The following is a 13,971-nucleotide window of genomic DNA, read 5'->3' on the forward strand; positions in this document are numbered from 1 at the left end:
CATTTATCCAATGTCTAATATATGTCTTCTGCTGTAATAGACACTTGGAAAGAGAAGAGGAGTTTTGTGAAGACACGGATTACATAACCTCTGTTGCCTACCTCCCAGTATGGGTAGCTAGATGGCACAGTGGATAGAGCACTGGTTGTGGAGTCAGGAGGACAGGAATTTGAATCCGGCTTCAGACACTTGATACTCACTAGTTGGCTGACCTTGGGCAAGTCATTTAACCCTGATTGCTTCACATCCAGGGCCATCTCCAGACATCCTGATTTATATCTGACCATTGAATCCAAGTGGCTCTGAAGGAGAAAGTGAGGCTGGTGACTGAGCACAGTACCCCCTCACTCAAATCCAATTCATGTGCTTGTCTTGGCATCACCTCCCTGATGTCACAGCCTTCTTCAAAGAATGAAGGCATTCTCACTTCTCAGTATTGTTTTGAGGAACATGCTTTGTAAAACCTAAGGGACTAATTAAATGTGAACTATATCCAATGGGCTTGCAATATTAGTGAAAAAAATCATCTGCTTTTCCTATATGAAAAATCAGAGCGGAATATAGAATATTAAAATTTAGGACTAGAAGAGGCTTTAGTGATCATCTACTTTGTTCTCCAAAAGAGTAGGTAGGTGGTATGCCAGACCTGGAGTCAGAAAGACCTGAGTTAAATTCAGATACTTACTAGTTGCATGACCCTGGGCAAATCAAATCTTATTTGCCTCAATTTCCCTATCTATAAAATGAGCTGGAGAAGGAAATGACAAACCACTCTAATATCTCAGCTAAGAAAATCTCAAATAGGGTCACAAAAAGTCAGATATGACTCAACAGCAGTACTCTGACTCTTCCTTTTATAGATGAGCAAAATGAGTCACTAAGAAATCCTATAGCTTGGCCACTGCCCAACAGCTAGACTGTTTAATGTACTGTAAGTGAGATATTCTCTCATATGCAGTGGGTGAGTAAGGATGGTCATTCAATAATCTTTCAGTAAGCATTTACTAAGGTCTTAGCATGTGCCAGGAACTGTTATAGGCAATGGAGATAGAAAGATAAAAAATGATTCAGTTCCTCCTTCTCAAGGAATGTATATTCTATTGTGGGAGACAACATGTGCATAGAAAATTATAAAGGGGACATGAATAATAATCTATATAGTATGTACCAGGCATTGTGTTGATCACTTTAAAAATATAATCTAATCTGATGATTAAAATATAAAATAAATGAATAAAGCATTAATTAAGCATTTCCTAAAAAAACTTTGTACTGTGGTAGGAATATAAATAGAAAAATAAGACATTTCCTGCTCTCAAGTGGCTCCCATTCTTTTTTTAACTTTTCTATTATATTTTATTTTTTCAATTACATGTAAAAACAATTTTTAGCATACATTTTAAGTAAAATTTTGAGTTCCAAATTTTCTCCTTCCTTTCTTCCCTTGTCCCTTCACTGAGAAGGTAAGCAATTTGATATAGGTTATGTGTGTGCAATCATGTAAAATCTATTTTCATGTTTATCTTGTTGGGAAAAAAGTTTTTTTTTTAAAAAAATACAATTTTCAAAAGGGAAAAAATCCACAAAATAAAGTGAAAATAATATTCTTTGATCTGCATTCAGACTCCATCAATTCTTTTCCTGGATATGGAAAGTCCTTTGGAATTGTCTTAGATTATTGTACTGCTGAGAAAAGCTAAGTCAATCATATTTGATCATTATATAATGTTGTTCCTGTATCCAATGTTCTCTTGATTCTGCTCACTTCATTTTGTAACAGTTCATTAAGTCTTTCCAGGTTTTTCTTAAATCTACTTGCTCATCATTTCTTATAGCACAATAGTATTCCATTTTATTACTACACCACAACTTTTTTAGCCATTCCTCAATTGATGAACATCCCCTCATTTGCCAGTTCTTTGCCCCAACAAAAAGAACTGAGTAGCCCCCTTCTTAATGGAGAAGACAACATATAAATCATATAGAAAAATCCTATGGTCCTTAGGATGTGATGGCAAGCATTAAGCCCTTTCCTTAATGTCATTTCTACTGATAAAATTATACCAATTTCTGGTGCCAAACCACTGGTCAGTGTCAAGGACTTTGGTGGCAAGAAGTTTTTTCCTAGGCATTTAGTAACTGTGGTTGTAGCACCTGCAGGAACAGTAACCAGACTGCATCCCAGGATGATGGCTGAAGGACCTGGAAGGACCCGGGCTGGAAGCATTTCTACTGGCAAAGCTCTTGGGCTCAGGGTCCTGGGTTATCTCCATCAGGGCTTGGCTCATGCTGCCTCCAGACTTTCCAGGATGCCTTGCTGATTCAACTAGGTTGGCCTGCCTGTCTTGTGAATGGCAGTTGGTTGGACCCTTCTCTTCAAGAGTTGCTTCTCCGGCTAATGGTTGTGAGGGCTGGACTGGAAGCAGGATTAGTTTCTGGGATGTGTTACCATTCCCATCATTCTTTATGCTCTTTGGTGGTAACTGGTCATTGCTACTGGTGGGCTCACTCAATTTCTCTCTTCACTAGAGAGTTGGGGGCTAATTTGGAATTATGTCTTTGGTTTGTGGGGCACTGCTATTTCAAAACTCTTAGACTGTGGGTCCAAGGTTACACTCAAAGGGATCTGAGGGGAAAGGGTGGTTAAGGAGGTGGTGATTGTTTGATTGTTTCTGGCACATTCTGCTTTCTGTTTGTCCCTTGGGGTTCCTTGTGCTTCAATAAATCACATGCAAAAATTTCCAGGGGAGGGCACTAGCAACTGGGCCATGGGGTTGGTTCAGGACAGGCTTTCTTAATTAAGGGCAAGGCATTTGAACTGATATTTATTGAATTGAATTGAAATGTCTAATGAATTGAATTGAAGAGAGGGTAGGGAAAGTCTTTTGGGAAACATTTTTTCCTGTTTCCCAAAAGAATACGTGCAACTGATTGCAAAAATGTATGCATAGGGGTGGCTAAGTGGCGCAGTGGATAAAGCACCGGCCCTGGAGTCAGGAGTACTTGGGTTCGAATCCAGTCTTAGATACTTAATAATTACCTAGCTGTGTGGCCTTGGGCAAGCCACTTAACCCCATTTGCCTTACAAAAACCTAACCCCCCCAAAAAAAACTGTATGCATAAGCATAGGGACACCTGTTATCTTATTGCAATCTGTACTCTAATAGAAGTAGAAGAAATAAAACAATCCTGATTTCTCTATGTTCTGGAAGACTATTATCTTGCAGAGGAGTTCCTTCAATAATATACAGTGGGCTAGAGGGACAACACAATTATTATTATTATTTTTTTGCTAAGAATATAAAATATGTCCTCTTAGGGTTGGGATGGTCATATAACTTGTTATCCTGGAGGTAAAGGAACAATCTGAGCAGCATTCATTAGAACCTGCTACAGCACTGCCATCCCTAATCTATCTTGGACCTTATAGTAGCAGGGTGTCTAATTATGCCTAAAATTTACTACTTTCTCTCCTAAGCTACTTATCTTTCCAATTCTTTCTTCAGAGCTTTTATGTCATTTAAAACATTTTATTTAATTTCTTCTAACTTTTCCATGTAGTCCTTGTGGAAAAATCATTTTTCTTCTTTGAGCCTCTGCTTGCAGTTGTTAGGGGATTATTTGCTCCTTCTTTATGGAGATCTCTAAATTTGCAATAATTATTTTACCGGTCAGCATTTCTTTTGATTTTTTTCATCTTTACAATTTTGCTCCTCAACTGGGGCTTCTTGCCTGCTGCTGTTCTTTTAGATGGGGGTGGCTGACCGTATTTTGGTTTGCTCTAGGTCCACTTGGCTCCTGCACTGACCTGAGTTAGCCCCACCATCTCACACCAACCCTTGGAGCACTTATGAGAGCTACATCTTCAGGGATTTTTTAAATTGATATTTTATTTTATTTTTCCAATTACATGCTATGAAAGTTTACCAACAATCATCCACATGCATATTTATGTTACATATTTTTCATCCACCATCTCTTTCCCTCCCAGAGGTGAATGGTGTAGTGAACATTGTACATGTACATTTGTGTTTACCATGTTGACATATTAGTTATTTTCTACATGAAGAATTAGAACTAAGGGAAAAGAAAGAAAGCCATGGGATAGGAAGGAAAAACAAAAGAGAATTTTTTTTAAAAAAAGGGAACAATGTTCATTCAGATACTGTATTCTGGTCTGTGTGTGTGTGTGTGTGTGTGTGTGTGTGTGTGTGTGTGTGTGTTTTGTTTTGCTCTATTTTGTTTCTGTTTCTTTGTCTGCATGTGGATGGCATTATCCATAACAGATTTTTCAGCATTGTTCTAGCTCTCTGAACTGCTTAAAGGAATTGTATCTATCAAAGTTGATCAACTCACAATATTGTTGTTAATGTGTACAATGTTCTCTTGTTTCTGTTACCTTGGCTGAGCAACAGTTTCTGTAGATCTTTCCATGCTTCATGGTTTCTTAAAGAATAATTGTGGGCATCTAGGTGACACAGTGGATAGAGCACTGGTCCTGGAGTCAGGAGTACCTGAGTTCAAATCTGACCTCAGGCATTTAATAATTACCTAACTGTATGACCCTGGGCAAGTCACTTAACCCCATTTGCCTTTCAAAAACCTAAAAAAAAGAATTGTTCTCAAGAACATTTATATAGCATAATTTGTTCAACTATTCCCCCAATTGATAGACATCCCCTCAATTTCCAATTCTTTGCCACTGCAAAAAAAAAAAATTTACTTTGAATATTTTGGAACATGTGGCACTTTCCCCATTTTTTATGATTTCTTCTGGATATAGACCTAGAATTGATATTGCTGGGTCAAAGGGTATGATCTTTGGGCATAGTTCCATATTATTCTCCAAAATGGTTGGATTAGTTCATGACTCCACTAATAGTGCATTAATATTCCAATCCTCAGACAACCTCTCTAACATTGGTTTTTTTTTCCATTTTTGTCATTTTGGCCAATTTGATAGGTGTGAGGTGGTACCTCATAATTGCTTTAATTTGCATTTCCCTAGTAATGATTTGGAACACTTTCTCAAATGACTATATATAACTTTACTTTCATCGTTTGAAAGCAGCCTGTTCATATCATAACCATTTGTCAATTGGGGAATGACCTGAACCATATAAATTTGATTTAATTCTCTATATCTTTTAGATATGACACTTTAATCAGAACCCCTTCCTGCTTTTCTTCTAATCTTGGGAGCATTGGTTTTATTAGTGCAAAGCCTTTTTCATTTAATAAGGTCAAAATCATCCATTTTACAATTTATTGTGTACTCCCTTTTTTGGTTTGGTCATAAGTTTCTCCCTGGTTCCATAGATCTGACAGAATATATCTTGATCTGTTTAATGTCTAAATCCTGTACCCATCTTGACTTTATTTTGGTATAGTGGGTCTATGCCTAGCTTTTTGCCATGCTATTTTCAGTTTTCCCAACAATTTTTGTCAAATAGTGAGTTCTTACCCCAAAAGTTAATGTCTTTGGGTTTGTCAGACAATAGATTATTATGGTCATTTAGTATTGTTTCTTTTGTACTTATCCTAATCCACTGATCCACATCTACTTTCTTTCTTTCTTTCTTTCTTTCTTTCTTTCTTTCTTTCTTTCTTTCTTTCTTTCTTTCTTTCTTTCTTTCTTTCATCTCTCTCTCTCTCTCTCTCTCTCTCTCTCTCTCTCTCTCTCGCTCGCTCTCTCTCTTTTTCTTTGTCTTTGCAAGTCTTTGGGATTTAGTGACTTACCCAAGGTTACACAGCTAGGGAATTATTGTGTCTGAGGTAAAATTTGAACTCAGGTCTTCCTTACTCCAGGACTGGTGTTCTATTCACTACACCACTTGATTCTATTTCTCTATTCTATTTCTTAATCATTACCAGGCAGTTTTGATGACTGTTGCTCTATAGTATAGTTTTAGATCTGGAAGAGCTAGGTCACCTTCCTGTACATATTTTCATCATTTCTCTTGATATTTTTGAACTTTTTTTGCTCTAGACGAATTTTGAAACTGTTTTTCTAGTTTAGTAAAATAGATACATGGTAGTTTGATTGGTATCACACTAAATAATTTAATTTGGGTAGAATGGTCATTTTTTTATATTAGCTCGCCATAAACATAAGTAATTGATATTTGCCAGCTGTTTAAGATCTGACTTTGTGTGAAAAGTATTTTGTAATTGTGTTTATACAGTTTCTGGCTTTGTCTCAGGAGGTAGAGTTTTAAGTATTTTATATTAGCTGCAGTTACGTTAAATAGAATTTCTCTTACTATCTTTTGCCCTTGAATTTTGTTGTTCATATATAGAAATGCTGATGGTTTATGTGGGTCTATTTTATATCCTGCTACTTTGCTAAATTTGTTTTGTCAAGTATATTTTTAGGTGATTTTCTAGAGTATATCATTTTCTAAGTATATCATCATATCATTTGCAAATAGTGAGAGTTTTGTTTCTTCATTGCCAATAATAATTCCTTCAATTTCTTGTTCTTCTCTTATTGATAAAGTTAGTATTTCTAATACATATTGAATTAGTAATGGTGATAATGGGCATCCTTGTTTCAACCCTGATCTTATTGCAAATGCTTCTAGGTTATCCCTATTGTTTAGAATATTTATTGATGGGTTTAGATAGATGTTTCTTATTATTTTAAGAAAAGCTCTATTTATTCTTATACTTGCTAATGTTTTTAATAGGAATGGATGCTGTATTTTGTCAGACTTTTTCAGCTTCTATTGAGACAATCACAATTTAGTTCTGAGTGAGTGAGCTTGGGGTCTCCCACTATTGCAGCTTTGCTGTTTATGTCTCTTTGTAATTCATTTAGCTTCTCTTTTAAGAATTTGAATGCTAAACCACTAGGTACATATATGTTTACTAATGAAATAACTTCATTTCCTGTGGTGCCAATAAAGATGTAGTTTCCTTCCTTATCATTTTTAATGAGATCTATTTTTGGTTTTGGTTTGTCTGAGATCAGAACTGTTTACCCTAGTTTTTTTTTTATTTCTGTTGAGGCATAATGTACTTTGCTCTAGTTGTTTAACTTTATACCCTGTATGTAGCTTTCATTTTCAAATGTGTTTCTTATAAACAACATATTATAGGATTCTGATTTTTAATCTATTCTGCACTTCTGTTTTATGGAAGAGTTTATCCCATTCACATTTACAGTTAAGATGATTAATTCTGTATTTCCCTCCATGCTAACTTTCCCTTTTATTAATCCCTTTTCCCCTTTTCTTTTCCTTCCCATCCCTCCCCCCTACTTCCATGTAGGGTAGAATAGATTTTTAAACCCAATTGGGAATGTGTGTTAGTCCATCTCTGGGCCAAATCTATTGACTAGGATTTACTCAGTGTTCACACTCTTCCTTCTTAGTGCCTCTTCTCCTGGTGTTATTTATGCACTAATGCCTAGTCTTCTTCTAGTATAGTCCTTTTTATGTGTTTATTGTTTTAACCCTGTCTTGTATTTACATCCCCTTTGTCAAAATATACTACTTTTATCTGACCTGATAGAAATACTATTCTCAAAGGTTGATTGATTGATTACTTGATGATGTTTATCTATTATTTTCAAAGAAGACCACAATATCAGGAAGGTGATGCCATGACAAGCACATGAATTGGATTTGAGTGAGGGGGTGTTATGCTAAGTCACCAGCTAAACTTCCTCCTCCAGAGCCCATCTGGGTCCAGTGGCCAGATATGAATCAGGACTACTAGAGATGTCCCTGGATGTGAGGTAATCAGAGTTAAGTAACTTGCTCAAGGTTGCATTAGCTAATAAATGTCAGAGGATGGATTCGCACTCTCATCCTGCTGATTTCAAGGCCAGTACTCTATCCACTACACCATTTAGCTGCCCTGATTGAAAAGCAGCAATGTCCCATAGTCAATAAGGACTCTTTTCTCTTCTATCTTATTGGAAATACTCTTCTCTGGGGCAGCTAGGTGGCTTAGTGAATAGGGCACTGGCCCTGGAGTCAAGAGGACATGAGTTCAAATCTGGCCTTAACACTTAATAATTACCTAGCTATGTGACCTTGGGCAAGTCACTTAATACCATTGCCTTGCAAAAAATCAAAAAGAAAAAAGAAAAAAAGAAGTGTACTCAAGATTATAATCACTTCATATACTCATATAAAGTAATTTGATATATACATATATACATTATGTATTTATTATAAATACATACACACATGCACATATATATACACAAATATATGTATATATATATATATACATACATAAAGAAAAATGACTTTACCCCCTTTTCAAGTACCCCATACACACAATCCTTATGAGCCAAAGCATCTTGCAAAACCAAATCATTTCATGAACTATTTATATCCTCACTTCCCAGCATACTTTCTCCAATTGGAGCCAAAGTGTCAAGCAAAACCAAATCTCTTCATCATGTTTTCATGTCAGTCCCTCTAAGTATACTTTCTCTATTTGTCTCTATAGTACTCCATCCATAGCCCTACAATCCTCCCCAACCACAGTATCAGGTACACTCTCTCCCACTATCCCTTTAGTACCCTGACCATGCTACTAAAGCCCACATTAAGTAAAATATGGATTAAGACAAAATCAATTCCTAATCTCTTTATGTTTTCTAAGTATGCTCTCACCCTCTGTTCTATTGTATTACAAACTTCTAGATATCTAGCAAAATAAAGTCACTTGTGATTTCATTATGTATAGAGCCCCTAAGTACTGGGACACCCTGAAGGTCTCTCTCAAGAACTTTTGAATTGTTTGTAAGGCATGGAAGACACTGGCACAGGACTGCCTGGTATAGGGTGTGCTGATCAGAGAAAGTGCTGAGCTCTATGAGCAAGGCAGAATTAAAGTAGCTCAAAGGAAACATGAAATATATGAGTTTAGATTAAACACCTCAGGTGTTCACCTGAACTATTTGTGCCCAAACTATGGTAGAACATTCTGAGCTCATATTGGTCTGAACAGTCATAGTTGGGCACACCATAATTTGTTTCAAACATAGTGATGTCATTTTGATCTTCTTTGATAATGAAGGACAAGAACCAACCATACCTATATCCTCTAAATATATTTTCTTCAACTATATTTAACCCTTTAACTATGCTAAGAGAAATTCAATTCTCAAAAATTTCAAGTGTAACCTTTGTAAGTAGGGCTGTAGACAATTTAATGTTCTTGACTAACATTTGTTTTTTTTTCCCCCTCTTTCCATTTAATTTTTTAATGTATCTCTTGAGTCTCTGTTCAGTTCTGGTCTTTTGATCAGGAAATTTTAAAAGCCCTCTATTTCATTGAACATTCACCTTTTTCTCTGACAGAATATGCTGAATTTTGCAGGGTAGAAAATTCTTGGTTGTAATCCAAAGTACTTTGCTCTCCAAAATATCATCTTTCAAATCCTCTGATCCTTTATTATTGAAACTGATAAGTCCCGTGTAACTCTGATTATGGTTCCTTTGTATTTAAATTGTTTCCTTTTTTTGCTGACTGAAGTATTTTCTCCTTTATTTGAGAATTCTGGAATTTGGTTATAGTCCCTAGAGTTTTTATCTTGGAGTCTCTTACTGTAGGTATTCTGTGTATTCTTTCAAGGACTATTTTGTCTTCTTTATCTAATATATTGGGACAGTTTTCCCTCACTTCCTGAGAGATATTTTCTAGGTTCTTTTTTTTGATCTAGGCTTTCTGGTACACCACTAATTTATAAATTGTCTCTTCTACAACTATTTTCTAGGTAATTTGTTTTTTTCTAAAAGGTACTTGACATTTTCTTCAGATTTTTTTCAGCCTTTTGATTTTGTTTGATGGAATCTTGATATCTCATAGATTCATTAGTTTCTATTTGACCAATTCTAATTTCTAGGGTTTTGTTTTCTTTAGCTTTTGTGTTTCACTTTCCAGTTGGTTAATTTTGTTTTTTATGAGTTGCATTTCCTTTCCAGTTGGTTGATTTGAGTTTTAGGTGAGTTGCATTCCTTTTCTTGTTGGTCAATTTTATTTTTTGAAGTTATAGTCTTTTTCTAGTTGGTTATTTTTCACTTTTAAAGAGTTGATTTTTTTGGCGAATTTTTCATAATCTTCCTGCATGATTTTCATTTCTTTTTTCCATTTATTTTCTTCCTTTATTCTTTTGTTTTTTAAATTCATTTTAAAGCTCCTCTTATGAGGGTTTGAATTTGAGGCCAATTCATAGACTCTTTTGAGACCTCCCTTGTAATTTGTCACTTCTTTCTTCTTCTGAGTTGGAGTTATCATCTCTATCTAAATAGTAACTTTCTATTGTTACTGCTCTTTTAGTTTTTTTTTTTTTTTTTGCTCAACCTTATTGTTGAGCTCAGCTCCTGGGGTTTAGGGAGTATAGTTATGAGTTTTTTGTGCAGGGTCTCATCCCTGATTTATCGATGGCCAGGGTGTTATCTATGCAGAAGTTTGTTTTCTCTTTTATAACCAGGCTCTGCCTGTGCAGTGATTTGTTACCAACCCAGTCCTATTTTTTTGCCCCAGCATTCCCAGGGCTCAGACTTTGTCTGGGTTTGGAACCCTCCCTGCTGACTTGCTATCTAGCTTCCAGGACTTGGACTGCACTATGGCTAAAAGCCTCCTGCTGGCTTTTCAGCTCTCCTGCCTAGCTGGGATTTATTTCCCTTTCCTCCCAAAGAGACAGATCTTCACTGAAGATCCTTCAAGATGTCTGCAGTTTAAAACTTGTTTTGATCTTTTTTGGGGGGTGGGTGGGATCTGTAACTTTAATGTCTGTGTATAAGTTTCATTTAACATTATATAGGGAAAAGCTTCAGGAGCATTCCAGCTGCACACCACCATCTTGGCTCTGCCCCAGAAGTCCAGGGATTTCTTTGATGGTTTTAGATAATGTTCTAGGGAACCGGGAAGCCATAAGCTTGAGGTATCCTGGTTTGAGAGCTACTTCCTAGGGTTCCTTCATCTTCAACCTAAGGTTTTTTGACCCTAAGGCTTTCTTAGGAAATTTTCCACTCTTCTTGCTTCTGGACACAGAACTTTGTAGATTATACTTATCCCTGACCCATCTCTGGTTGAGTGAGTAGCCTGTCTGACCAAGCTAGTGTTGGCTTTCCTGGGAGGGCTCTCTTCCTTATGACTTTGTGTTACAGTGATAATGATAGTGACAAAATAACACTGATCCATAAAAATTTAAGGATAATGCTTTTGCCATAATAAATACTCATAATCTCTAAGGTACATGGAAAGAAAAGCTTTCAAAATATAGACCTAGTAAAAGAAATCAAAACTGTCCATTATACCCTGCTGAATCATCAGCACCATCACCATCATTATCAATCAACAGAAGATAAGATAGCATCCTAATAAAGATCAGAAGTTGCCCAAAGATGCTTCCAGTTAATTTAAACAAAGTGAACTTTCTTACCAATACTTTTACTTGTATATAAAATACAATTTTCCCACATATCTGTGCAATAAATTGAAGAATATAAAATATTAAAAATTGTAAAATAGTGACTCATTTCAAGATTGTTTCTAGGGGAAGATAACAAATATTTATTTAATACCATCTGTGTGAAATGAATTCTGAACTTTATAAATGAAAATGTAGTTCAAAAGTATCAGCAATGAGTTGATTTGATTTTGTATGAGGTTGTCTGTGTGTGTGTGTGTGTGTGTGTGTGTGTGTGTGTGTGTGTTCTCTCAGGCAGAGGAAAGGTAAGGTTTGCAGAGGAGACAGAGGAGAGCTTTGTGCACTGTGAGCAATGAGCAAGCATAGTCTTCTCCAGAGCACTCACTTTCCCTTGGAGGCTGAGCTTTGAAACATGTGGGGGCTGCTCTCCTTAGCTCTTCTCATCACTACTTGGATTTCCCAGGTAAGCTCTGACCTGTTGATCTTCCTATCTCAAGGGGCTAGAGGAGCTCTTGTTTCTTTAGGTAAGAAATGTAAAAAAAGAGGAAGAAAAAGAAGAAGGCAAATGGGGTGATACAGATGGCGGCAGGGAATTGCTTGAGGAAACACAATTAGCTAGCTATTTCCACACTGAATAAAATCTTGTATTAGCTTAAGTACTGAATGAATAAAAGGGATTTCAGACAGGACTCTTATTGCTGTAACTAGCATCTCTTTTTCAAGGTATTTTGATTTTTTTCAAATAATTTGGGGAGTACTGGTGGAGGGATGGGGTTTGGGTGATTTTCCTTGATAAATCACCTCTTTGGGAAGTAGATGATTTGGCAATCATCTCATTGCCGGGCCCCACAGTAGGGGTAAACATTGCCTCTTCATTTCCATTCCAGGCCAGGGCCCAGCTTTCCACAACCTGGTTACAGAATGTGCAAAAGCCTCCTGGAAAAAACAGACTTTTGCAAACAAAAAGTTTCCGTTATGTCTGCTCCTGTTTGGAAGAAGAGTTGAGGGAACAGTTACCTCTTACAGTTTATAACAGACTTTTCCTCTCAGCATGTATATTTTTCACTTCTTTTAAAGAGCTAGGACTATTTTTGAAATATTTAAAGATCTGTCTCCAAAGAAAAGTTTGTTTTCAAAATAAAATGATCCTGTGTGGGCTTGCCACTGACTCAATTTTAAAAACAAACAACAAACAAAACAAAACAAAAAATGGGGTAGGAGTAGAAGTAGACCATGGTTAAATGATTTATTTGTATTCCCTAGGAATTAATGATATACAGTCATCTATTTTTAAAATTCATTCAGCGTTTTAGAAAATATGGCTTCTTGAGAGTGCAAAATAGAATTGTCAGTCTGGTGGTCTTAGAACAACTTCAACAGTATTTTATTGTGAGAACCTGGAGACCTCTTCATTATGGCTATTACTATATTTTTAATTTTTGCTTTTCTGGTTTTGAGGAAAGACAATATTTTTCTTCTAATTGTATTTCATAGAATTGCATCTGGAATAGGCCCAGAAGTCTTCTAATCCAATCATCAATTTACATCTAGGGAAATGAGCCGCAGGGAGGTTAAAGGTCAAATGGGTAGTAAGTAGCAGAGTCAAATTAGAATCCAGGTCTTCTGACTCAAAATTCTGTGTTTTTTCTACTCCATCATGGTGCCCAGTGCCTAGAATGGTGTTCTTGGGGGTGCTTAATAATTAATTGTTGACTTGAATTAGTTCAGGAGTTGACTCTAAAGGGTTAGAAATGGGCAGAGAAGTCAAGGTGAGGGAAGGAGAGAAAAGATAGAAACAGGTTGTATAGCAATAATATGTGTGTATGTGTATATACATATATATATATGTATATACACACACACACACACACAGATTTTTGGGGAGAGGTGAGGGCAGGAGAGTTCTATACCTGCAATTTAGTATATTTAGGAAATTCCCAGTGAAGAAACTTATTCTATGTGGAATGGCAACTTTTTTTCAACTCATCTCAGAGAGATGATTCAGACACTGCACAGTCAGATAACTTGTCCACATGGCTACCATATTTCATGGTCAGGCCTTAACCCCATGTCTTCTCAGATTCTAAGGCCAGCTGTTTACTCACTAAACCATATGATCTCTAACACCACACTAGATTTTTTAAAAAATGATCACAGTTGAGAGTCTATAAAACTGAATTATGTTTTATCAATCTTGACCATAGATAGCTATTCAGATGGGTATATGAAAAATACAGGAAAATGTAGGGAAAAGGGGAAATTCAGGTAAGCCATGTTAAATTAACTGCCATTTCTATGCTCTGTAGTAATGTCTATTTTGGTAGTATAGGTTAACCATTGCTAAATATGACCAAACTCCAATGATAAGACAATTTTTCTTTAAGTAAAATCTGAAAGGGGTTTGGGTGGGTAGGTGAAGCAGAATAGGATTATAGATCATAAATTTAGAGCAAGAAAGAACATAATAAGCCTCTGTTCCAGTTCCTTCCTTCTAGAGATGGGTTGGAAGATCATAATAGCTTGTAGGCTTCAAGATTAGAACCCTAAGTTTTCCTTCAAGTTCAGTATACTAC

The sequence above is a fragment of the Macrotis lagotis genome, chromosome 5, assembly GCF_037893015.1.
Source record: "Macrotis lagotis isolate mMagLag1 chromosome 5, bilby.v1.9.chrom.fasta, whole genome shotgun sequence".
In the NCBI taxonomy this organism is placed as follows: Eukaryota; Metazoa; Chordata; class Mammalia; order Peramelemorphia; family Peramelidae; genus Macrotis; species Macrotis lagotis.